This window comes from Pinus tabuliformis, chromosome 1_2 (genome assembly GCF_031772625.1).
Source record: "Pinus tabuliformis cultivar Carrire ecotype Pingquan chromosome 1_2, CPIR1, whole genome shotgun sequence".
Lineage (NCBI taxonomy): Eukaryota > Viridiplantae > Streptophyta > Pinopsida > Pinales > Pinaceae > Pinus > Pinus tabuliformis.
The window spans coordinates 544,713,230-544,739,105 of NC_142298.1; the positions used below are offsets into that span (position 1 = coordinate 544,713,230).

The window sequence follows — 25,876 nt, forward strand, 5'->3', positions numbered from 1 at the left end:
TTATAAATTGGGTTAAGATAAAGCATGAACTGGATCATGTCCTAACTGGTACTATGCTCGAGAAAATATGTTGTATGAAGCATTACTAAAAGAATAAAAGCAACCAGTACATGGAACAAAACAATTTAATTAAACCAAAACAGGGTTGTTAAGTTAGACCCAATAAGACCCAATAGAAACAACTGAGGGAACTGTCTGAAGAATCTGATTTGTAGGATGGCAAAATTCAACGATGTCATAGTCATCCATGCCAACTAAGAAGACGAGAAGACTCGGGGGAGTATTAGCCCCAAAGAAAGCAACTCCACAAAAGGAGAAAATAGAAAATGTAGGCTTGGAGAAGTTATCGAGAGAAAGAGATTCGAAAGCAAAATCAACAATCAAAGTCACAAAGAGGGTACAAAATGCAATGTAGGATGCACAAGATTGAAAATTTCAAGGAAGATCCACAAGTTTAAAAGTAAAAAATAAAAAATAAAAATAATGGAAATGTTGAATTTTTTTCATGTAATGTTCATTATTTTGCAATGTAACGTCACAAGTTTTGGGCCTATATGTTCTGGTTATCATTGTAAAAGTCCATTTATATAACATAAGGTCTAATTAGAGTGATTAGTACTGATAAAGGCCCAATCACCCCCATAAACATAGCTTGGGCCACAATTTAGAGATTCACCTTCTCTTTGTATAAATGGGGTTTCCCCTTCCTTTGTACTCATTTTCTCTATCAATCAATCAAATCACATTACTCTTTCAATCACATTTTGGAGAAGTCCAACAATTTTGATTTGCGAGTGTAATCCTGTTAATTTTAGGTATGTTCTATGCTTAGAGCAATTTATTTCAATTTTCATAGCTAGTTCAATATATTTTCCAGATTAGCAATCACATCAGCATTAAAGTAAACTGCAGATAGAACATAAGCATAAATCGCATAAGACAAGCCAAGACAAGAGGACACGAGATGTGGCGCTAGCCAAAGACAAACCCCAATGTGGGGAAACCCTTGATCAATTCTTCTTTTATGTTCTTCAATAGTTCAGCAGAGAGAGAGAGAGAGAGATAGTACATTTATAACAGAAGTCAACACTTTGACTTTTTTATATAAGAGCAGAGATCATCTCTAGGAAGATGATACATGAGATCAGTTGAAGACATGTTGCTTCAATTGATTCTCCAAGTTGACTCCACCTCTCATTGTGCTGCATCTCGTCATCATGTTGCAGCTCACCGTGTTGCACCCATCATCACAATGTCGGACCTCATGACTACTGCACCTTATGCTACACTGTTGTCCCATGTGCCATGGTTGAACCATGTTGTCGAACTACATGTTTCATGTGCTTGCAGCACCATGCTTGCCACTGCTATCCATGATGTCCATGCTTCTTGTTGTACCATACTTGTTGTTGTACCATGTGTCTTCTGCCATGTCACAGCGGTTGTCTCACTTTGCCTTGCCATAGCTTGCAGCTATCCGATATGTCTTAGCATACCTAGCTGTTGTCCATGTGTCTTAGCAGCACCATGTCACCTTGTTGTCCCATGCATGTTAGCAGCACTATGTCACCTTGTTGTCCCATGCATGTTAGCAGCATTATATCCTTTGTTGTCCTATTAGCACTGTTGTCCCAACATAGTTGTTATACCTTGCTATTGTCCTATGTGACTTTGCAGCACTATGTACCCTGTTGTCCATGCATCTTGCTAGCACCATGTAACCCAGCTGTATATTTACTTCGCTGCACTAGTTTGCAGCGCCATATAACCCTGCTTCCATGTGTTGTTTCACCACGCTGCACTACTACACTGCATCACTGGATAGGGCATCACCCTACAACGCTTATCTTCCATACAAATCAACAAGGCAACCTTCTAAAGACTACGGTTCTCCAAGGGGTTAACCCTCCATACCTACATTATTTCTTTAGGTCTTGTTTGACTGCGGTTAAAGCCACGTTGTCCGTTCAGCTCCTTCACATTGCGGCTAAGGTCACGCTGTCCCTTCAGCCCCTTCGTATTGCGGCTAAGGTCACGTTGTCCCTTCAACTCCTTTGTACTACGGCTAAGGTCACGCTGTCCCTTCAGCCCCTTTACATTGTCTAGGGCAACCTCCACGATGTTCCTTTGACACCTTATATTGCGGCTATGACTCCATTATCCACACAACTATTCCTCGGCCTAATCTGCCCAGCATTATGCACTTGGAACAACCCTTACCACGTTGTCACCTACAGCAAACCCTCACTGCAGCCCATAAACTTGGTTGTGTTAGCACTGATTTAGATCAGCGTTTAGAACCGGATAAGACCAACATTTAGGGCAGCCTTTAGGTCTGCGTTATGGGACCCTTTAGTCTGTGTCTAGGGCTACCTTCCATCTACGTCTAGGGGAACCTCTTTTCCTCCAACGTCTACGGCTTCCACTCCTAGATTTTTCTTCCACTAAAACCCAAGACAAGTGGAGAGAGAAATCAAGATAGAAGTGTGTGTGTGTGTGTGTGTGTGAGAAATTACTCTCAAGTCATCTCCTTTTGTACTAAAATGTTGAGCACGTGTGGGGTTTATTTGGTTGTTGGCCGACCTTGACAAATTGTCTTATAACACAAATAAATTGATAACTCCATGAATACTTAAATCAGAATCGGATGATCTTTAAATTAATCCTACACCTCTCAATGAGAGGGATCCAAGAAAAATATCAGCTACCATAAATAAGATGACCCACATGGAGTTTGGCCCTAGTTGTCAATTTTAACGCTCCCTCTCAACTAGGGAGAACTCCATCCGCTGATCCATATGTCTAACTATACTATCTCTGCCATCAGTGCCCTACACTGCTCTATTGAGCTCTGCTCTGCTCTACTGAACCATGAAGAAGAAGAATTGATCGAGAATATCTCATACCATCTCTACTCACCCGAAATCAGTTTTATTGATCCCAGATCAATATCACAAAAGAGTGTCTCAAACCACTCATGTTGATCCCAGATCAATGGAGTTCATCCTAGCATAGGGAGTATGGTAGATACAACAATGCGTCCATCGATAGTACTACTATGGTCCCTAACCCCATTTCCTTGCTCATTGGCCGGATGAGAGGTACTTCCCATGAGTCCCAGATTGCATGGGTAGGATGCCTCGACAGGGGAACCATTCATCCTGTCCCTAAGTCACCTCAGGGTATCCCAGGGGAAAGTTGAGCCATTCACCCTGTACACAGCGCACCATTAGGGGAGGGTGAGTCGCCTTATGGTCACGTGTTGCTCCAGTAAGTACACCAAGCCCCTCGAAGCTCCCAGAGCTCAATGCATGCAACATGCAGGACCCTCATAAGAGGGTCTCTCAACAACTCCAAGTTGTTCGGGAAAGTCACAATTTTTTTACCTTTCCCCGACGCTTTGACAGAATGTCTGCGACTTGTACATCAGTGTCAATGCGATGGAGCCTCCTCAGTCATCGACGTACCATATCCCTGATAAGGTAGTATCTGATGTCTGTCTGCTAGAGAAATCATAGAATATGGGATCCTCAACAATCAAATCCCCCTTGCTTAACACAAAAGATCACGGTGGTATCCATCATGTGTACAAACAGCTCACTAAAGAGCTTCCACAACCAGGCAGCTTCAAATGAGATCATACTCGTAGCTATGTATTCGGTCTCGATGGTGCTTATAGCAATCGACTTCTACTTCCTACTCATCCATGATATCGAAGCAAAATCCAAAGAGAACCAGCACTCAGAAGTGCTCTTGTGATCCTCCACACTACCTACCTAGTCAGCATTCAAATAATCATGCAGCTTCACATTTTCGACACTGTATCTCAATTCATGAGAGATTGTGCCCCGAAGATATCTCAGAAGATTCTTGGCACCAATCCAGTGAGGCTCAACCATATATGAGCTCATCATGCTAACTGCAAAACATATGCCCAAACAGAAGTTCACCAAGAACATCAACACAAATGAGTTTATGAAACTCATAGGCATTTCTCAAATCTGGTCCGGCATCACTACCATATAACTTCTGAAAGTTAAGATCCTCGAGGTAGTCACGGGTTTGCAGTTTACCATTCCACACCCACAATCCAACTCCCTCTTACTTCTGCAAATGAGAGCATCTGCACCTGTCAGAAATAGGTCATCCTTAGAAGGTGTCGGTATAAGATCTATCATCCACAACCTTCGAGCAATGGTTTGGACCGGTTTCACTCCTAGTGAATCTCAACTTCATTAAACAGCTATCAATCCTCTCATACTATGCCTGACGTGTTTTGCTTCAAGCCATAGAGGGCTTTCTTCCCCCTGTATACATGAGATTCCTAATCATGAATCTCAAACTCCTCGAATTGTTCCAAACCTGTTGACCTGCTACATAAGGGGAATGGTCCCCTTGTAATATTTTCTTTTGGTACATCTCAGACATGTACCTTCATGCTCTTCTTGAATTCAGGCATCCCTGTCACCATCTGACTCACATGGGGTAGGGCCCCATAAGTAGACCTCCGGTGTTATAGATGAGATATGTCAATTGACATGATCCCCAATGGACCATCCTACAACTTGATACAAATTGCCAACCCTGGACCCATGAAAAAAAGCATCTTTCAAAACGCGTACCTTTATGAATGCCACCCTGAAACCTTTGACTTCCACTGCCGAAATGGACACCAGGTTCTTCTTGCGATCATGTACATAAAAAAGATTTTGTAAATGAATCGAGTTACCCTCATTTAATTGAGGGGTAACATTTCCTACACGCTTTCCGGGATAGGTGGCATCGGCTCCAAGTATAATCCCACGATTGTTTCCATCTCTTACCAAATTCAAGAGAGCACCCTTCTATCCGATGAAGTGCCTTGAAGCACTATAATCAATAAGCTAGATTCCCACAGAATCTGAAGGAGAGGGCCAATACAAGATAACGCTTCTTTATCTTATCATAAACAACATTTGATTCTTCATACCTGGGGTTCCTTGCTTTCTCTGAAGAGTCGGCCATTTCCTTGATGACCTGCATTACCTGTCATTCCTCTGATCATTGAAGATGTCCCTGGAATGATTGTTATCATCATCAAGTGATGTGTTCCTGCCATTCAGACACTCCTTCGCATAATGGCCGAACTTATTGCAAACAAGGCATCTGTCTTTCTTTCCACCCTTAGATCCAGACTTCCCATTGAAGTGATCTTTAGGCCATCAGAAACTTCCGTTGCGCCATTCTGATAATATTCTCTGCTTCGACTTCACCCTTGGTGAATTTGAAGAGGGATGAGGAATCCATTGATCCTTTTGTCCTTTCCCAACTGTCTTCGGTGATTGCTCTTTCACTCTTGCTTAGGATTTGTCTTCACCTCAGCTCTTATACAATGTTAATTTTATGTATGTTCTATGCTTAGAGCAATTTATTTCAATTTTCATGGTTAGTTCAATATCTTTTCCAGATTGGCAATCACGTCACCATTAAAGTAAAATGCAAATAGAACATAAACATAAATCGCAGAAGACAAGCCAAGACAAGAGGACACAAGATGTGGCACTAGCCAGGGACAAACCCCAATGTGGGGAAACCCTTTGATCAATTCTTATTTTATGTTCTTCAATAGTTCAGCAAAGAGAGAGAGAGAGTACATTTACAACAGAAGTCAACACTTTGACTTTTCTAGATAAGAGCAGAGATCATCTCTAGGAAGATGATACATGAGATCAGTTGAAGACATTCTGCTTCAACTGATTCTCCAAGGTGACTCCTTTACCTCTCATTGTGTTGCATCTCGTCATCATGCTACACCTCACCGTGTTGTACCACGCTGCACCCATCATGACAATGTTGGACCTCATGACTGCTGCAATGTTGTCCCGTGTGCCATGGTTGAACCATGTTGTCATACTGCATGTTTCATGTGCTTGCAGCACCATGCTTGCCACTGTTATCCATGTTGTCCATGCTTCTTGTTGTACCATGTGACTTCTACCATGTCATAGTTGTTGTCTCACATTGCCTTGCCATACCTTGTAGTTGTCCCATATGTTTTAGCATACCTGGTTGTTGTCCATGTGTCTTCGCAACACCATGTCACCTTGTTGTCCCATGCATGTTAGCAACACTATGTCACCTTCTTGTCCCATGCATGTTAGTGGCACTTTGTCCTTGTTGACCCATGCATGTTAGCAGCGCTATGTCACCTTGTTGTCCCATGCATGTTAGCAGCACTCTGTCCTTTGAGTATTGCTATCCCAACATAGTTGTTATACTTTGTTGTTGTCCTATGTGACTTTGCAGCACTATGTAGCCTGTTGTCCATGCATCTTAGCAACACCATGTAACCCAGTTGTATATTTACTTTGTTGCACTAGTTTGCATCACCATGTAACCTTGGTGCCATGTGTTGTTTCACCATGCTGCACTACTACACTGCATCACTGGATAGGGCATCACCCTACAACCCTTATCTTCCATACGAATCAGCAAGGCAGCCTTCTAAAGACTGCAGTTCTCCAAGGGGATAACTCTCCATACCTACGCTATTTCTTTAGGCCTTGTTTAACTGTGATTAAGGCCACGTTGTCCCTTCAACTCCTTCATATTGCGGCTAATGTCACGTTGTCCCTTCAGCTCCTTCATATTGCAGCTAAGGTAACGTTGTCCCTTCAGCGCCTTCGTATTGCGGCTAAGGTCACGCTGTCCCTTCAGCCCCTTTACATTGTCTAGGGCAGCCTCGACGCTAATCCTCTGACCCCTTATATTGCGGCTATGACTCCGTTGTCCACACAATTGTTCCTCGGCCTAATCTGCCCAGCATTATGCACTTGGAACAGCCCTTACTTACCAAGTTGTCACCTACGGCAAACCCTCATTGCGGCCCATAAACTTGACTGTGTTAGGGCTTAATTTGATCAGCCTTTAGGTCTGTGTTAGGGCACCCTTTAGTCTGCGTCTAGGGCTGCCTTCCATCTACGTCTAGGGCAGCCTCTTTTCTTCCAACATCTAGGGCTTACACTCCTAGATTTCTCTTCCACTAAAACCCAAGACAAGTGGAGAGAGAAATCAAGATAGAAGTGTGTGTGTGTGTGTGAGAAATGACTCTGAAATCATCTCCTTTTATACTAAAATGTTGAGCACATGTGGGGTTTATTTGGTTGTTGGCCGACCTTGACGAATTGTCTCATAACACAAATAAATTGATAACTCCATGAATACTTATCGGAATCGGATGATCTTTAGATCAATCCTACACCTTTTTATGAGAGGGATCCAAGAAAAATATCAGCTACCATAAATAAGATGACCCACATGGATTTTGGCCCTAGTTGCCAATTTTAACACTCCCTCTCAACTAGGGAGAACTCCATCCGCTGATCCATACGTCTGACTGTACTATCTCTGCCATCAGTGCCCTGCACTGCTCTGTTGAACCATGAAGAAGAAGAATTGATCGAAAATGTCTCATACCATTCTATACTCACTCGAAGTTAGTTTTATTGATCCCAGATCAATATCACAAGGGAGTGTCTCAAACCACTCATGTTGATCCCAGATCAATGGAGGGTCATCCTAGCATAGGGAGTACGGTAGATACAACAATGCGTCCATTGATAGTCTACTATGGTCCATAACCCCATTTCCTTGCTCATTGGCCAGATGAGAGGTACTTCCCATGAGTCCCAGATTACATGGGTAGGATGCCTCGACAAGAGAACCATTCATCATGTCCCTAAGTCGCCTCAGGGTATCACAGGGGAAGGTTGAGCCATTCACCCTGTAGACAGCACACCATTAGGGGAGGGTGAGTCGCCTTATGGTCACGTGTTGCTCCAGTAAGTACCCCAAGCCCCTCGAAGCTCCCAGAGCTCAATGCATGCAACATGCAAGACCTTCATAAGAGGGTCTCTCAACGACCCCAAGTCATTTAGGAAAGTCACAAATTTGACTTTTCCCCGGGGCTTTCACAGAATGTTTGCGACTTATACATCAATCTCAATGCGATGGAGCCTCCTCGATCATCGACGTACCATATCCCTGATAAGGTAGTATTTGATGTCTATCTGCTAGAGCAACCATAGAATACGGGATTCCTCAACAATCAAATGCCCCCTGGTTGACACAAAAGATCACGGTGGTATCCATCATGTGTACAAATAGCGCACTGAAGAGCTTGCAAAACTAGGCATCTTCATACGAGATCATACTCGTAGCTATGTATTCAGTCTCGACGGTGCTTATAGCGACCGACTTATGCTTCCTGCTCATCCATGATATCAAAGCAGAATCCAAAGAGAACCAGCACTCAGAAGTGCTCTTGCGATCCTCCACACTGCCTGCTTAGTCAGGATTCGAATAATCATGCAGCTTCACATTTTCGATAGTGTATCTCAATTCATGAGAGATTGTGCCCCGAAGATATCTCAAAAGATTCTTGGCACCAATCTAGTGAGGCTCAACCATATATGAGCTCATCATGCTAACTACAAAACATATGTCCGGACGGAAGTTCACCAAGAACATCAACGCGAATGAGTTTATGAAACTCAAAGGCATTTCCCAAATCTGGTCTGGCATCACTACCATATAACTTCTGAAAGTTAAGATCCTCGAGGTAGTCACGGGCTTGTAGTTTACCATTCCACATCCGGAATCCAACTCCCTCTTACTTCTGCAAATGAGAGGGTCTGCACCTGTCAGAAATAAGTGTCCTTAGAAGGTGTCAGTATGAGAGGTCTATCATCCACAACCTTCGAGCAATGGTTTGGATCAGTTTCACTCCTAGTGAATCTCAACTTCATCAAACAGCTATCAATCCTCTCATACTATGCCCGAAGTGTTTTGCTTCAAGCCATAGAGGGCTTTCTTCCACCTGTATACATGAGATTCTCGATCATGAATCTCAAACTCCTCAGGTTGTTCCAAACCTGTGGACCTACTACATAAGAGGAATGGTCCCCTTGTAAGATTTTTCTTTGGTACATCTTAGAAATGTACCTTCATGCTCTTCTTGAATTCATGGATCCCTGTCACCCTCTGACTCACATCGGGTAGGGCCCCATAAGTAGACCTCCGGTGTTATAGATGAGATATGTCAATTGACATGATCCCCAATGGACCATCTTGCAACTTGATACAAATTGCCAACCCTGAACCCATGAAAAAAAGCATCTTTGAAAACACGTACCTTTATGAATGCCACCCTAAAACCTTTGACTTCCATTGCCAAAATGGACACCAAGTTCTTCTTGTGATTAGGTACATAAAAGAGATTTTGTAAATGAATCGAGTTACCCTCATTCAATTGAGGGGTAACATCTCCTACACCCTTTCCGGGATAGGTGGCATTGGCTCCAACTATAATCCCACGATTGTTTCCATCTCTCACCAAATTCAAGAGAGCACCCTTCTATCCAATGAAGTGCCTTGAAGCACTATAATCAATAAGCCAGATTCGCACAGAATCTGAAGGAGATGGCCAATATAAGATAACGCTTCTTTATCTTATCAGAAACAACATTTGATTCTTCATACCTGGGGTTCCTTGCTTTCTCTGAAGAGTCGACCATTTCCTTGACGACCTACATTACCTGTCATTCCTCTGATCATTGTAGATGTCCTTGGAATGATTATTATCATCATCAAGTGATGTTTTCCTACCATTTGGACACTCCTTCGCATAATAGCCGAACTTATTGGAAACAAGGCATATGTCTTTCTTTCCACCCTTAGATCCAAACTTCCCATTGAAGTGATCTTTAGGCCATCAGAAACTTCCGCTATGTCATTCTGATAATATTCTCTGCTTCGACTTCACCCTTGGTGAATTTGAAAAGGGATGAGGAATCCATTGATCCTTTTGTCCTTTCCCAAATGTCTTCAGTGATTTCTCTTTCACTCTTGCTTGGGCTTTGTCTTCACCTCAGCTCTGATACCATGTTAATTTTAGGTATGTTTTATGCTTAGAGCAATTTATTTCAATTTTCATAGTTAATTCAATATCTTTCCAGATTAGTAATCACATCACCATTAAAGTAAACCGCAGATAAAACATAAACATAAATCACAGAAGACAAGCCTAAACAAGAGGACACAAGATGTGGCGCTAGTAGGGACAAACCCCAACGTGGAGAAACCCTTGATCAATTCTTCTTTTATGTTCTTCAATAATTCAGCAGAGAGAAAGAGAGAGATAGAACATTTACAACGAAAGTCAACACTTTGACTTTTCTATATAAGAGCAGAGATCATCTCTAGGAAGATGATACATGAGATCAGTTGAAGACATGTTGCTTCAACTGATTCTCCAAGGTGACTCCACCTCTCATTGTGCTACATCTCGTCATCATGTTGCACCTCACCGTGTTGTTGCACCCATCATCACAATGTTGGACCTCATGACTGTTGCAATGATGTCCCATATGCCATGGTTAAGCCATGTTGTCATACTGCATGTTTCATGTGCTTGCAGCACCATGCTTGCCACTATTATCCATGTTGTTCATGACAGCCATGCTATCCATGCTTGTCGTTGTACCATGCTTTTTGTTCTACCATGTGCCTTCTGCCATGTCACAGCTGTTGTCTCACATTGCCTTGCCATACCTTGCAGTTGTCCCATATGTCTTAGCATACATGGCTGTTGTCCATGTGTCTTAGCAGCACCATGTCACCTTGTTGTCCCATGCATGTTAGCAGCACTATGTCACCTTGTTGTCCCATGCATGTTAGCAGCACTATGTCCTTTGTTGTCCTATTAGTATTGTTATCCCAACATAGTTGCTATACCTTCTTGTTATCCTATGTGACTTTGCAGCACTATGTAGCCTGTTGTCCATGCATCCTGCCAACAACATGTAACCCAGCTGTATATTTACTTTGCTACACTAGTTTGCAGCACCATGTAACCTTGCTGCCGTGTGTTGTTTCACCACACTGCATCACTAGATAGGGCATCACCCTACAGCCCTTATCTTCCATACAAATCAGCAAGGCAACCTTCTAAAGACTGCAGTTCTCCAAGGGGATAACGCTCCATACCTACACTATTTCTTTAAGCCTTGTTTGACTGCGATTAAGGCCACGTTGTCCCTTCAACTCCTTCGTATTGTGGCTAAGGTCATGTTGTCCCTTCAACCCCTTTACATTGTCTAGGGCAGCCTCCACGTTGTTCCTCTGACCCCTTATATTGCGCCTATGACTCCGCTGTCCACACAGTTGTTCCTCGGCCTAATCTGCCCAGCATTATGCACTTGGAACAGCCCTTACTTACCACGTTGTCACCTACAGCAAACCTCACTACGGCCCAAAAACTTGACTGCGTTAGGGCTGAATTAGATCAGCCTTTAGGGCAGCCTTTAGGTCTGCGTTAGGGCACCGTTTAGTTTGCGTCTAGGGCTGTCTTCCATCTACATCTAGGGTTGCCTCTTCCTCCAACGTCTAGGGCTTACACTCCTAGATTTCTCTTCCACTAAAACCAAAGACAAGTGGAGAGAGAAATCAAGATAGAAGTGTGTGTGTGAGAGAAATGACTCTCAAATCATTTCCTTTTATACTAAAACGTTGAGCACATGTGGGGTTTATTTGGTTGCTGGTTGACCTTGACGAATTGTCTTATAACACAAATAAATTCATAACTCCATGAATACTTATCGGAATCGGATGATCTTTAGATCAATTCTACGCCTCTCAATGAGAGGGATCCAAGAAAAATATCAGCTACCATAAATAAGATGACCCACATGGAGTTTGGCCCTAGTTTCCAATTTTAACAAATCCACTGTTTGGTGTGCAAGTGACCCCAACGCTTGTCTCTATGCAGATATTTTAAGTGCCTCTTATATTTATTCAGTTATTTTAGGCTTCATCTCTGTTATTTGAGATTAGTTTGAATTTCAACAATTTTATTCTACTGTTTTCAGTCAATATCTATGTTTGCAGTTGTCTGTCATTTTTCCATTTAGCCATGTTAAAGGAAGAAAATTAGGGGATATTACCCGCAATTCCATTAAAAACGGCTGTGAAAGAAATCCAAAGTCTTATAAGAAAACATTTATAGGTTGAAAAATAAAATAATAAGGAAAGAGTCAAGAAAAAAGACCTCCTGTTGGGAAAAGTGCCATAGGGAGTACGCAGTGTACACCACCTGAGAAGAAAGCGATCAGAACAAGTTTTGGTAGATTTGAGGTCCAACATAGTCCGTAAACAGTGTGATAATGTTGCAGGAGCATCAAAGGGTTCAAGCAATAAGCAGTTGGTAATGGAAAGACATGTAGTAGATGGAAGCAGATAAGGAACTGACAAAGAAGAAAAGAAGATATCAAAATATTATGCAAACCACTTCGAAGTGTCAATTGTATGAAAATAGATTAGTAAGAAAGCAATACCAATGTATTGCAAGTTGCTTGAGATAACTGCAAAAATAGTGACTGTGTATGATATGGCCAGATTCTGACATGGTTGGTGAAAGAGAAGTTATGTAATGTTTCTTAATAATCTTGGTGAAATAATATGTAAATAAATTTTGTGAAATTATGAATTATTTTGATGACTATGAGTTTCCTCGTGGATGTTATTCAGTGAAATTTAGGACTGGTTGAAGAAATGAAAATAAACGACTGAAACATATATTGGCTAATATAACTCAAAAGTTGTGATTCCAAATCGGTGAAACTTTGAAACTACGTGGGACCAGTATAGTCCAGGGCCTGCTAAAGCCCAATACACCACTGGAGCAATCCAATCAATCAACTCCTCCAGCACTGGAAAATGAACTAGTACTTTCTGAAGGGTTCTTTTACCTGCCTCTCCAACCTATAAAGACGACATCTTCATCCAAACTACACAGAACCATTGGTAGCACTTGCTTGACCTGCTTCAAGGCATAATCCGGGCCTATGCATGAGTTTGAAGAGTGCCTCACCACACAAAACTTCCAAGCTACCTCGTCATCTGCTGTCATCAGAAAACCTGATTGAATGTTTTAAGGACAATTTCTGGATAAGCAGGGATGAAATCATGAGCACATTGTGATATTTTATGTTGTAATATACTAATCACATCCTAGAATTTTATGTTGGGTATACTGTTAGTATTTTATGTCCTGTTGCTTGTTTAAATAATTAATGTAAGTTCAACGGTAACCTAATTCTTCTGTTGTGTAAGAGGTTGGCCAAAGTTACCTGAAACATAGCAACAATTTCGGTTTAAGAATTGACACTTCACAAAATTTTAGAAAATCTGAAAACGACATATCAAATATTTAAAAATTATGAACCTAAAATTTAATTCATAACTCTAAAAAATATTCATGTTTTCTGTTTTGGTGGATTTCCAGGTGTGTTTTTTTTGCTGTTTCAGGATTTATTTAACATAAACTGGGCAATACATGTGCTCCACTACCTTTGAAGGGGGCTTCATTTTTTCATTTATTTTTCGTTTTTTGCCTTGGGGAATGTGTTATTTCAGGTGTTTTCGATAAGGTTTCTGGAAACAGAAATGCCTCAGAAAAGTTTCCAGGGAGATTCGTACCCATCTTGATTTCTGAAGTTGACCCATGAATATCAGCCTCCAATCTTAATGTATAGGCACTGAGAGAATCTTAATACAATTTTGTTGTTCTTTTGTGATCCCAATATATTTCCTTCGATACTGTTGGAGATTTTCTCAACTTCTCATCTTGCTTACACATCCACATCATTATCTTTTAGGGAAGTGGGAAAAAAAACCCTATTCCTGCAATGTTGTGTGGCTGGAAGGTTATGAGAATATTATTAGAGTGAATAAAAGCACATTAGAGACCAGAAGCAGAACCCCAGTCATACTAACACATTTTCATCTCATGTGGTAGCATCAAGACCTGGCCATGAAATATAGAAGCATCATTGAAGATTTCTCATCTTTTTAACATAAAATTCCAAATAAACTAATAGGTAAGTAGTATGCTTACCTTCACTAGTGGTCTCCCTTCTGGTAGCAACTGATGAAAACTGAAAAATCCGAGAACTCTACCATCAACATGATTGTTGAAGCAGGAAAAGATTCAAAATTCTGTACTTGAAAATTGAGAAATGACCCGATAGTAAATTAGTAATGAATAATGCCCAAGAGTTGACCAACTGATTAAGAAAATATGCCATCTTATATGGAGCCCAACGTCAAAACCCTAGGAAAACATTTTTGACCTACAAGCTGTATAGGGATTGGTTGATAAATTAGTTGCAAATAACAGAAGGAAAATATTTAATGAATTGACTTTGCTAATCCCAATGGATTTATAGACAACTGAACCAGAATACTACTCTGAATGCCTCAAAAAATCTAGACCATACAGACAAAATTATACCTTGCACCTTGCACCTGTCTAGAGAATGATAACTCAATCTAATAACAAATTCAGTCATAGCTCAAAACAATTATTCAATAATAACTACTAAAGTTCTCCTTTAAGCTTGAGCAAGTACTTCCGAGTAAAACAATTCTAAAGCTAGCAGGCAGAAGCAGTGTTTTGCCAGAAGTAAACTTGATACCATATCACATGGAGAACTTCTCAATAGAAAGATTATTACTGGAACAAATTGACAGATTCGTGTCATCAGACAGCCAAATGTGTAACAAAATAACTTTCTAATAAGACATGGCACACCATAGTCATTCAAAAAGAAAACTATGTCTTACAATTTATTTTCTGTATCCCAATAGGGTAAAAAAAATCTCCCCAGTTGAGTTACATTCATCTATTTCAGAAATAAGGAACCAGTTTCTCACTGTGGCTGCTGCATCATTGAAAAAAGGCTCGCAAATTGCCCACACACAAGCACTAGGAGCTCGCTTGTAACAATTATAAAAGTGATTGCAATTTAAGCAATAAAAGTGCATTTCTCTATCTTGCAGACTTTTAAAGCTGCAATATTTGAGAGTGAAATATTTGATCCCATAGTAAACAACCATGAAGTTTGTTAAAAAAGATGACAATAATGAATGTAAATAGTAATTATCTCGGCAAATTTACTTTACCATTCAGTCAGTTTTTATAACAAAAGGGAGTTATGTAACGAAGTAGCCCATATTTATTAGTGATTACCAGAGAGGCTAATTGTAACTTGGAGAATTATTTTTGAGCAATAAGATTTATAATCCCTTGCTCCGTGGAGGTTTCCCTTGAAACATTATCAGGGTTTTACCATGTAACTCCTTGTGTAAATTAGTGTGATTCAGTTTCTAAGTTTTTTTTGCGTTTCTTTCTTATTTCATTTGTTTTTAACCGGCTCAAATTACCAACAAGTGGTATCAGAGTAGAGTTATGAGGGACGTGAGGTAAAGTCTTGTCTCTGCCACTGAAAAGATCGCACCGTTGTGTGTATAAAGAGGAGACGCCAACGCCACATTCTTCACTCTGGAGAAAACATGTTGTCTGGAGGTTTGATGTGAAAACAGAGTCACTGTCTGCTGTCGTCCCTGTCTAAAGCCACAGTTGTAAGCCTGTGTATTGACGCCGGTTGAAGGAAGCAAGCCGATCTTTGAAGCCGTCGGTTGATGTCGAAAGGGAGGCTGTCCGCTGATTGCATGGGAAGCATCCGAGAGTCTGCTGCCATTGTGAAGAAAGAACCGATCCCTGTTTTTGTTGTTACTGTTGGTTAAGCAGCCGAAGTCGAGGAGGGGTCATTATGGCAATTGTCATTGGTCATTGAAGTTTTCAAAGGAGGCAGCAGTCATTTTAACAAAGCTGTCAGTCGAAAAAAGGAGCCACCGCCAGAGAGAAAGGAGCTATGCCCGCATTCGAGCTGCCGAAATTGTAAAATGCAGTGCAAATTTTTTGTTTAAAAAAAACAGTCGCTGGTTGAAGAGCCAATTGGGAGTTTGTGTGAAGACCACCAAGCAGAGGCCAGTCCAAGAAAAAGGGGGAGGCGTCGTTTTGTGAAGTCAGTCGCTGAGTGAGAGTCGTCGGATCCCTGGTCAAAGAACAAAGCTGCCCTAGCACCCCCGCTTTGCATACACCGACGCTGAAATAGAAAAGACAACCCCTGCAGCTGTTTTTTGAAGCAAAAGTCTGGGTTTTTTTCTTTGGCAGCAGAAATAAAATTGTTTGTGCTGAAGAAGAAATTTAAAATATATATATATATATAAAACAAGAGTTGGGGTTCGAAAATGAAGTTTCAATTCTGAAGAGTTAAGTTGAGTCTCAAATTTAAGTAGGGGATTTGAAGTTTCTTTTTATATAGTGATTAAAAAAGAGAAACCCTAGTTAAAGAAACCAGAAGAAAAGAATTCAGAAAAACCCTGATTGAAGGAATTTAGAAAATCTTACTTGAAGGCAAAAATTAATAAAAAAACTAATTGGACTCAACAGAATTTTATCATAGGAAGAAATGGCAAAAAATACTAATGCTAAGTTTGAGGTGGAGAAATTCACCAGGAAGAATAATTTTGCATTGTGGAACTGTGTTAAAATTGGCAACTAGGGCCAAACTCCATGTGGGCCATCTTATTTATGGAAGTTGATATTTTTTTTGGATTCCTCTCGCCGAGAGGTGTAGGATTGATCTAACGATCATCTAATTCTGACATTTATTCATGGAGATATGAATTTATTTGTATTTCTTGACAATTTGTCATGGTCGGCCAGCAGGTAGCGTTGCACACCCCCAGCTAAACCTCAACGTGGCATATAAGTAGAGGAGACCTTGAGGCATTATCACACTCATCTCATCTCCACATCTCTTCTCTATCCTTGTCTCTTGAGTATGCGAAGGAGGAAGAAGACTCTCTCTCACATGGGAAGAAGAAAGAGGACACAGTTAGGGCAGCAGCTGTAGGAGGATGCAGGAAGGTGCAGCAACTTTGTTTTGGGCGATATAGGACTGTGTTGACCAGCGTATGGGCTCCCTTGATGGTGGATTTGTGTGGGCAACCTCTCCTAGGCTAGCCGCATTGCTGGACAGCCTGCGTTGACCTGTTGGAGGACATCTTTGGGACAGCGTTGACTGGTTAGGGCTGACTGCAGTGCTGCTGTAGCATTGACTGTTGTTTTGACCTCCTTCCATTGACTGTTTTGGACTGCTATCTATTGTTGTTGGAGGCCGAGTTCTCCTAGGTTGTCTTGAGGACATTTGAGAGCTGATTGATCAGCCTTGTCATTGTTGTTCAAGGGTTTCATTACTGTTGTTGTAAATCACAGATTTGTGATATTGTACTATCTCTCTCTCTCTGCTGAATTATTGAAGAATATAGAAGAATTGATCAAAGGGTTTCCCCGCATTGGGGTTTGTCCCTAGCTGGTGCCACATCTTGTATCTCTTGTCTTGGCTTGTCTTCTGTTGTTCACATTTATGTTCTATCTGCATTTTACTATCATGTTGATGTGAATGCAATACTGGAAATTGATATTGGGCTAATAAGAAGAATTGAAGTAAATTGCTCTTAAGCATAGAACATACCATAATTTAACATGGTATCAAAGCTGAGGTGAAGACAAAGCCCAAACAAGAGCAAGAGCAATCACCAAAGAAAGTTGGAAAAAGACAAAAAGCTTCTTGTGTTCCTCATCACACTTCCCTACCAAAGACAAGCTCCGTGAGAAGTCTGACTATCACGGATAGAAGATGTCTCTTGATCTGACATTGGAAGAGCAGCAAGTGTTGGACCATGTGAGGGGTAGAATTACGGAGCCTCCATCAAATGCACCGGCTGCTACAAGGAACAAATATACTAGGGGTGAAGTCAAAGCGAAGAAGATCATCCGAGATTCAATTGACAAGCGTTTGGTGGCCTACATTTCCGAGTTGAACACCTCCAAAGAGATCTACAATAGACTAGTAAGCTTGTTTAAAATTAGTGATGCAAATCAAGTTTTGTTCCTCAAAAATAAGTTGAAAGATATTAAGAAGGGCAAGGATGAAGATATTCAATCCTACTGCTTAAGGATCGCTAAGATCAAGAATGATCTCCTATCAATTGGAGAAGTCATTCGTGACAGGGAACTAACTATCACTACCCTTGGAGGGCTCCCATCCAAATGGTATATATTTAGAAACACTCTTCTCAACCATGATCGAATTCCAGGATTTGAAGAATTGACGGTGAGATGCATTCAAGAAGGGACAAGGATGGTGGAGCAAGAAATGCCTTCAAGCAAAGGCAACCCCATTGCTTTCTACTCTCAAGCCAAAAGGAGATATAATCCAGGGTCTAAAGGTCATTTCAAAGGAAAGCCCGCATCAAAGGTTCGAAGGAAAGGAAGATGCTTCGTTTGCAATAAATTTGGCCACTATGCGAGGGAGTGTCCAAATAGAAAGGACAGATCACATGACGATGATCAAAATCACTCTCGAGGAAACTCCAACCACAATCAAAGGAATGGCAGGTTCAATGGCAAAGGAAAGAGGAATGCGGGAAATCAAGGAAGTGGTCAACCCTCCAAGAAAGCAAGGAACTCCAGGTATGAATCAAATGTTGTTAACAATAAGCAAGATGAGTATTATCTGATATCGACCCTCTCCACTACTTCTCCTCTGGACTCGTTGGGCAATTGGCTTATTGATAGTGGTGCTTCAAGGCACTTCATTGGTTACAAGGAAGCTCTCTCTAATTTGATAGAGAAAGAGACAAAATTGGAGATTATTCTTGGAGACAATTCCACCTATCCTATAAAGGGTGTAGGGAATGTTACTCTTCAATTAAATCAAGGTAACACAATTCATTTGCAAGAAGTCCTATATGTACCTGATCTCAAGAAGAACCTGGTGTCCATTTCGACAATGGAAGACAAAGGCTATAAGGTGGCTTTCATCGATGGCAAGGTACGTGTGTGGAAAAAGAATTTTAAAGATGCTTTCACTCTTGGGTTTCGAGTTGACTCTTTATATCAAGTTGGAGGAAGTCCGTTGGGAGTCATGTCTTGCGACACATCTCTTCAGTCTGAACTATGGCACCAGAGGTTTGCCCACCTTCATTATAAGGCTCTACCTGATGTGAGACAAATGGTGACAGGGATGCCCGAGTTCAAAATAGAGCATGAAGGTGTATGTCCGGGATGTGCCGAAGGAAAGCTCAAAAGGGGACCATTCCCCTCTAGCCATAGCAAGACCTCTGACATTTTGCAGTTGGTTCACTCCGACATATTTGGTATGATGCCTATGAACTCTTTGGGAGGATATCTATATTATCTCACTTTTACAGATGATTATTCTCGCAAGACTTGGATATACTTCTTGAAAAATAAGGATGAAGTGTTCACCTGGGTCCGACACTTCAAAGCCTTGATCGAGAATCAAACCGAGAAGAGGATCAAGAGTTTAAGGACTGATAATGGGACCGAGTATGAATCCAATGAATTCCATAACTTTTGCAAAGAAGTTGGCATTAAGACGGAGACGACAACACCATACACTCCTAAGCAAAATGGCGTGGCGGAAAGGAAGAACCATAAATTTTGGAAGTTGTTCGTTCCATGCTCCATGATCAAAGGCTTCAAAAGTTTCTATGGGCCGAAGCTGCAAATACCGTCGTATATGTTCAAAACCAATGCCCTCATCAAGCATTGGATTCCAAGACTCCCGAAGAAATTTCACTGGTAAGAAACATGATGTGTCACATTTTAGAATTTTTGGAAGTCTCGTATATTTTCACGTGCCAAAAAAGAAAAGAAGCAAATTGGGTGCATTTGGAAAGAAGGGAATCTTTGTGGCCTATAGCGAAAATTCTAAGGGCTATAGAATCTATGTGGCTGGTCAAAGGGTAGTCGAGATAAGTCATGATGTCACCTTTGACAAGGATATGGCTCTTAGCAAGGTTAACAATCTTCCTATTCTAAGGAAAGATAAAGAAGTTGACACCAAGAAGCCGGATGAGAAGGAAGATGAGACGATGCCTAATGTGGAAGAACATATGGATCCTATAGATCCCCCTCTGTAAGAACCTTCCTCTTCTAGGAAGAAGCCCTCATGGCTTAAGGGGACTCTTGAAGATGTCAAGAGACATACTGCAGCCAGAGGGAGTTTCCGTGAAAGCAAGAAGTCGACCAAGTATCAGGGATACTTGACCATTATGAGCACCATCATTCAAAATGACCCTTTTTCATTCGAAGAAGCCGTGAAGCATCAAGTATGGAAGGATGCTATGAATGAAGAATATGAGTCCATCATGAAGAATGAAGTTTGGGATGTGGTCCCCAAACCCCAAGACAAAACAGTTGTCACCTCAAAGTGGCTTTACAAAATCAAACATGGAGTTGATGGGAATGCTAAAAAGTATAAGGCTCGCTTTGTTGCTCGAGGCTTCTCTCGAAAGGAAGGTGTAGATTATGATGAAATATTTGCACCTGTTTCCCAATACACCACCATCTGCTCAATCATAACCCTTGCCGCTTCACAAGGATGGAACCTACATCAAATGGATGTCAAGACCGTGTTCTTGCATGGTTTGATTAAAGAGGAAGTCTATGTGGAACAACCCGAGGGGTTTGAGATTTGTAATCAGGAATCTCACGTATGCAGGTTGAAGAAAGCTCTCTATCGACTGAAGCAAGCACCCCGAGCTTGGTATGAGATGATTGATAGCTACTTGATGAAGCTGGGATTCACTAGGAGTGAAGCCGATCCAAACATTTACTTTAAGGTTGAGGATGATTAGCCTCTCATACTGGTGTTGTATGTTGACGACCTCTTTATGACAGGTGCAGACCCTCTCAATCACAAATGTAAGAGGGAGTTGGCTTCCGAATTTGAGATGAAGGACCTAGGACTAATGCACTATTTCCTAAGGCTGGAGATCTGGCAAAATCTAGGAGAAATTTTCCTATCTCAAGGCAAATACGTGGTGAAGATATTGGAGAGATTTGGTATGGTGGACTGCAAGCCCGTGACTACCTCAATGGAGCTTAACTTCAAGAAGTTATGTGGTAGTGTTGTCGGACCTGTATTGGGTAATGCTTCTGAGTATCGTCAACTCATAGGAGCATTGATGTTCTTGGTGAACTCCCGTCCGGATATATGTTTTGCAGTCAACACGTTGAGCCAATATATGGTTGAGCCTCATCACTCACATTGGATTGGTGCCAAGAATCTTCTGAGATATCTTCGGGGCACAATCACTCATGGGTTGAGATACACTGTCGGAGATGTGAGGCTACATGGATATTCCGATGTTGATTGGGCAGGCAGTGTGGTGGACCGAAAGAGCACTTCCGGGTGTTGTTTCTCTTTGGGTTCTGCCTCGATATCCTAGATGAGCAGGAAGCAGAAGTCGGTGGCTTTGAGCATCGTTGAGGCAGAGTACATTGCTGCGAGTATGGCCTCCTGTGAGGTTGTCTGGTTGAGGAAGCTCTTCAGTGAGTTGTTTGGACATACATTGGATACTATTGTGATCCTCTGCGACAACCAAAGTGGGATTCGTTTATCCGAGAATCTCGTATTTCATGATCGCTCCAAGCACAACGATATCAAGTACCACTTTATCCGTGATATGGTAAAATGAGGAGCTATAAGGCTCCATCATAGTAGGACTGATGAGCAGGTCGCTAACATTCTGACAAAGCCCCTGGGAAAGGTCAAATTCTTGACTTTCCGAGAACGACTAGGAGTCATTGAGAGACCCTCTTATAAGGGTCCTGTATGATACATACATTGAGCTCTAGGAGCTCCAGGAGCCCTGAGGTACTTCTTGGAGCGACGAGCAACCATAAGGTGACTCACCCTCCCCTAGTGGTGTGCCATGTACAGGGTGAATGATTCAACCTTCCCCTGTGATACCCCGTGGCAACATGTAGTCAGAAAGAATGGTTCATCCTTCTCCTGCTGAGACATCCTACCCATGCAGTCTAAGAATGGTTCATCCTTCTCCTGCTGAGACATCCTACCCATGCAGTCTAGAACGCATGGGAAGTACTTCTCATCTGGCCAATGAGTAGGGAAATGAGGATAGGGGCCATAGTAGTACCAATGGACACATCGTGTATCTACCATACTCCCTATGCTAGGATGACATGGATCTGGGATCAATTGGGACTGACTTCGGGTCAGTAAGAGTGATATAGCTCACACCCTTTTTGGAACTGACTTCGAGTGAGTAAAAGTGGTATGAGAGACTCTCTTTATTTGGAACTGATTTCAGATCAGTAAGAGTGGTATGACACACTCTCTTCATTGTGATTGACTTCGGGTCAGTAAGAGTGATATTGGACACTCTCTTTTATATGGAACTGACTTCAGGTCAATAGAGGATGGTATGATACATTCTCGATCATTTCTTCTTCTTCATAGTTCAACAGAGCAGAGCAGAGCCGAGAAGTGCAGGGCAGTGCATTTGATGGCAGAGATAGTACCGACAAACAGATGGATTAGCAGATGGAGTTCTCCCTAGCTGAGAAGGAGTGTTAAAATTGCCAACTAGGGCCAAACTCCATGTGGGTCATCTTATTTATGGCAGTTGATATTTTTCTTGGATTCCTCTCATCGAGAGGTGTAGGATTGATCTAACAATCATTTGATTCCGACATTTAGTCAAGGAGATATGAATTTATTTGTATTTCTTGACAATTTGTCAAGGTCGACTAGCAAGTAAAATAGAGTTGCACACCCCTAGCTAAACCTCAACATGGCATATAAGTAGAGGAGACCTTGAGGCATTATCACACTCATCTCATTTCCAGATCTCTTCGCTCTCCTTGTCTCTTGGGTATGCGAAGGAGGAAGACGACTCCCTCTCACATGGGAAGAAGAAAGAGGACACAGTTAGGGCAACAACTGTAGGAGGATACAAGAAGGTGCAGCAACTTTGTTTTGGGTGATAAAGGATTGCGTTGACCAGCGTATAGGCTCCCTTGACTGCGGATTTGTGTGGGCAACCTCTCCTAGGCTAGCCGCATTGCTAGACAGCCTGCGTTGACCAGTTGGAGGACAACGTTGACTGGTTACGGCTAACTGCAATATTGTTGTAGCATTGACTGTTGTTTTGACCTCCTTCCATTGACTGTTTTGGGCCACTCTCTACTGTTGTTGGAGGCAGAGTTCTCCTAGGTTGTCTTAAGGAAATTTGGGCACTGATTGATCAGCCTTGTCATTGTTGTTCAAGGGTTTCATTACTGCTGTTGTAAATCACAAATTTGTGATATTGTACTATCTCTCTCTCTCTGTTGAATTATTGAAGAATATAGAAGAATTGATCAAAGGGTTTCCCCACATTTGGGTTTGTCCCTGGCTGGTGCCACATCTTGTGTCTCTTGTCTTGGCTCGTCTTCTGTTGTTTACATTTATGTTCTGTCTGCATTTTACTATCATGTTGATGTGATTGCGATACTGGAAACTGATATTGGGCTAATAAGAAGAATTGAAGTAAATTGCTCTTAAGCATTGAACATATCATAATTTAACACACTGAAAGTAAGGGACTTGCTAGTGCAACAAGGGTTGCACATAGCATTAGATGGGGTTAAAAAGAAACATGTTGGCATGATAGATTTGGATTGGGAGGACTTAGATGCCTGTGCGCTTAGTACCATCAGGTTGTGCCTGGCAGATGAAGTTCTCTTCAACATTGTTGAAGAAACCTCAGCATCAGGTTTGTGGGTAAAATTGGAAACATTGTATATGACCAAATCTTTAACCAACAGAATTTATTTGAAGAGACAATTGTATAGCCTTCAAATGAAGGAGGGTACTAAAATTGCAAAACACTTAAATGTTTTTAATACACTTATTTGCCAATTGTCAGATATGGAAGTTAAATTTCAGGAAGAAGACAAAGTTATTACCTTGTTGTGTTCCTTACTCGAGTCTTGGGATCACTTTGTGACTTCTATCAGTTTGAGCACAACTAAATGTTTGGAATTTGATTCAATGGTAGGAGCTTTGTTATTTGAAGAAGTACAAAAGAAGTCCAATGTTGAAACTTCTGCACCAGAAGCCATGGTAGCCATAGGTCAGTCCAAGGAAAAAGGCGAGAAAGCAAAAATTTCTTCCAGATCAAAATCAAAAGGCAAGAAGTGTAAAGCCAAATGTTGGTACTACAACAAAATAGGGCATCTCAAGAAAAACTATTGGAAAAGAAGGAGTTCGTTGAAAACCCAAAAAAGAAAGCAAATCAAGTTGAGTAGAGTATGAATGATTTAGTTTTATTAGAGTATGAAAGATTTAGTTTTATCTGTTGAATTAGGTATGATAGATGAAGCTTTACATGTTTCTCTCAGAATTTAGTTTTATCAGGTATGATTGATTTAGTTCTATCTCTCATAATTATGAAAATTGGTTGTTAGATTCTGGTGCTTCTTTTCACATGAGTCCGCACAGAAATTGGTTCACTTCATATGAAGTTGTGAATGGTAGTTTGTGTTTATGGGTAATAATGTATCTTGTCAGACTATTGGGATGGGAAATGTCAAAATTAAAATGTATGATGATACAGTTAGAACATTGATTGTTGTCAGACATGTACCTAAGTTGAGAAAAAAATTGATTCTTTGGGAGTATTGGACTCGGAAGGTTACAAGTTTACAAGTCAAAATGGAGTGCTGAAAGTTTCAAAGGGTGCTCTGGTTGTTATGAAGGCAGAAAAGATCAAAAATATTTACAGACTCAAAGGAAGTACTCAGGTCAGTGAGGTAGCAACTATAATCTGAGAAGACAGAAGAAGATACTCGCCTATGGCATCAGCGGTTGGGTCACATGAGCGAGAAGGGTCTTCAAGTACTAATGAATCGCAAATTTCTTCCTAATTTGAAATCCTTGAGGTTGGATTTTTGTAAACATTGTGTATATGGAAAACAATGTAAATAGAAATTTAAAACTGGAAGTCATAATAGTAAAGAAATTTTGGACTATATTCATTTTGATCTTTGGGGACCATCTCCTACTGTATCTTATGGAGGTGCATTATACTTCTTAACATTTATTGATGATTTCTCCAGGAAAGTCTGGGTCTATATGTTGAAAAGAAAAGCTGATGTATTTAATGTTTTTAAACAATTTAAAGCTATGGTGGAAAAGAAAATAGGCAAATCAATTAAATGTTTAAGAACTGACAATGGCGGTGAATTTACTTCCTTAGAATTTGAACAATATTGTAAGGATGAAGGGATTGTTAGACATAAAATTGTTGTCTATACTCCTCAACAAAATGGCGTTGCTAAACGTATGAATCAGACTCTTATGGAAAGAGCCAGAAGTGTGATCAGCGATGCTAACCTGCAGAAGGAGTTATGGGCAGGAGCAGTGTCTATTGTGTGTTATTTGGTAAACAGATCACCTTTAATTGCCATTAATTTTCAAATTCCTAGAGAAGTTTGGTCGAGTCAGTCTTGTGATTATTCACATTTAAGAATTTTTGGTTGTGATGTCTATGCTCTTATTCCAAAGAATCAGCGTTCAAAGTTAGACCCAAAAGCAAAATGTTATGTCTTTGTTGGGTATGACTATGCGGTGAAAGGATACAGGTTGTGGGATCCTTCTTCACAGAAAATAGTCATTAGTAGAGATGTAACATTTGATGAATCCTCTCTTCTAAAATCAAATGTTGAAAAAGTTGAACAGGAATAGGTATCATTGAATCAACAAATTCAATTGGAAGCTAAACCTTTTTCGGAAAGTCAAAAGGAATGAGAGACTTCTGAAGAAAAAGGTGAAGAAGATGCAAAGGAAACTATAGAAATTCAAGAACCAATTCAACAACCAGTCACTCTAAGGAGGTCTACAAGGGAGAGAAGAACACCCAAAAGGTATGAAGATTATGCTTCATCTATTGCATTGATTACTGAAGATGGGGAACCTTCTTGTTATCAAGAAGCAGTGGATGATGCAGATAGCAAAAAGTGGAAAAGGGTTATGGACGAAGAAATGGATTCCTTAGCCAAGAACAAAACCTGGGATCTTGTAGAACTTCTTGAAGGGAGAAGTGTTGTCGA

General features: G+C 41.0%; 1 pseudogene across 3 annotated transcripts in view; it reads right to left on the reverse strand.

Moving 5' to 3' along the window:
• Window positions 1-12,778: 12,778 nt before the first annotated feature.
• Window positions 12,779-25,876, reverse strand: part of LOC149206747 (protein WHAT'S THIS FACTOR 1, chloroplastic pseudogene) — a 36,656-nt pseudogene continuing 23,558 nt past the window's right edge. Inside the window, exons 2-4 of one of the 3 annotated variants that reach the window (XR_016252588.1) lie at window positions 13,934-13,973; window positions 13,516-13,843; window positions 12,779-13,166 (exon numbers count right to left, since the gene is read on the reverse strand). The product of XR_016252588.1 is annotated as a protein WHAT'S THIS FACTOR 1, chloroplastic pseudogene, transcript variant X2 (transcript). Of the gene's footprint in view, window positions 13,167-13,515; window positions 13,844-13,933; window positions 14,040-25,876 lie in introns of those variants that run through there. The other 2 variants (XR_016252587.1, XR_016252589.1) reach the window with 2 other exon arrangements.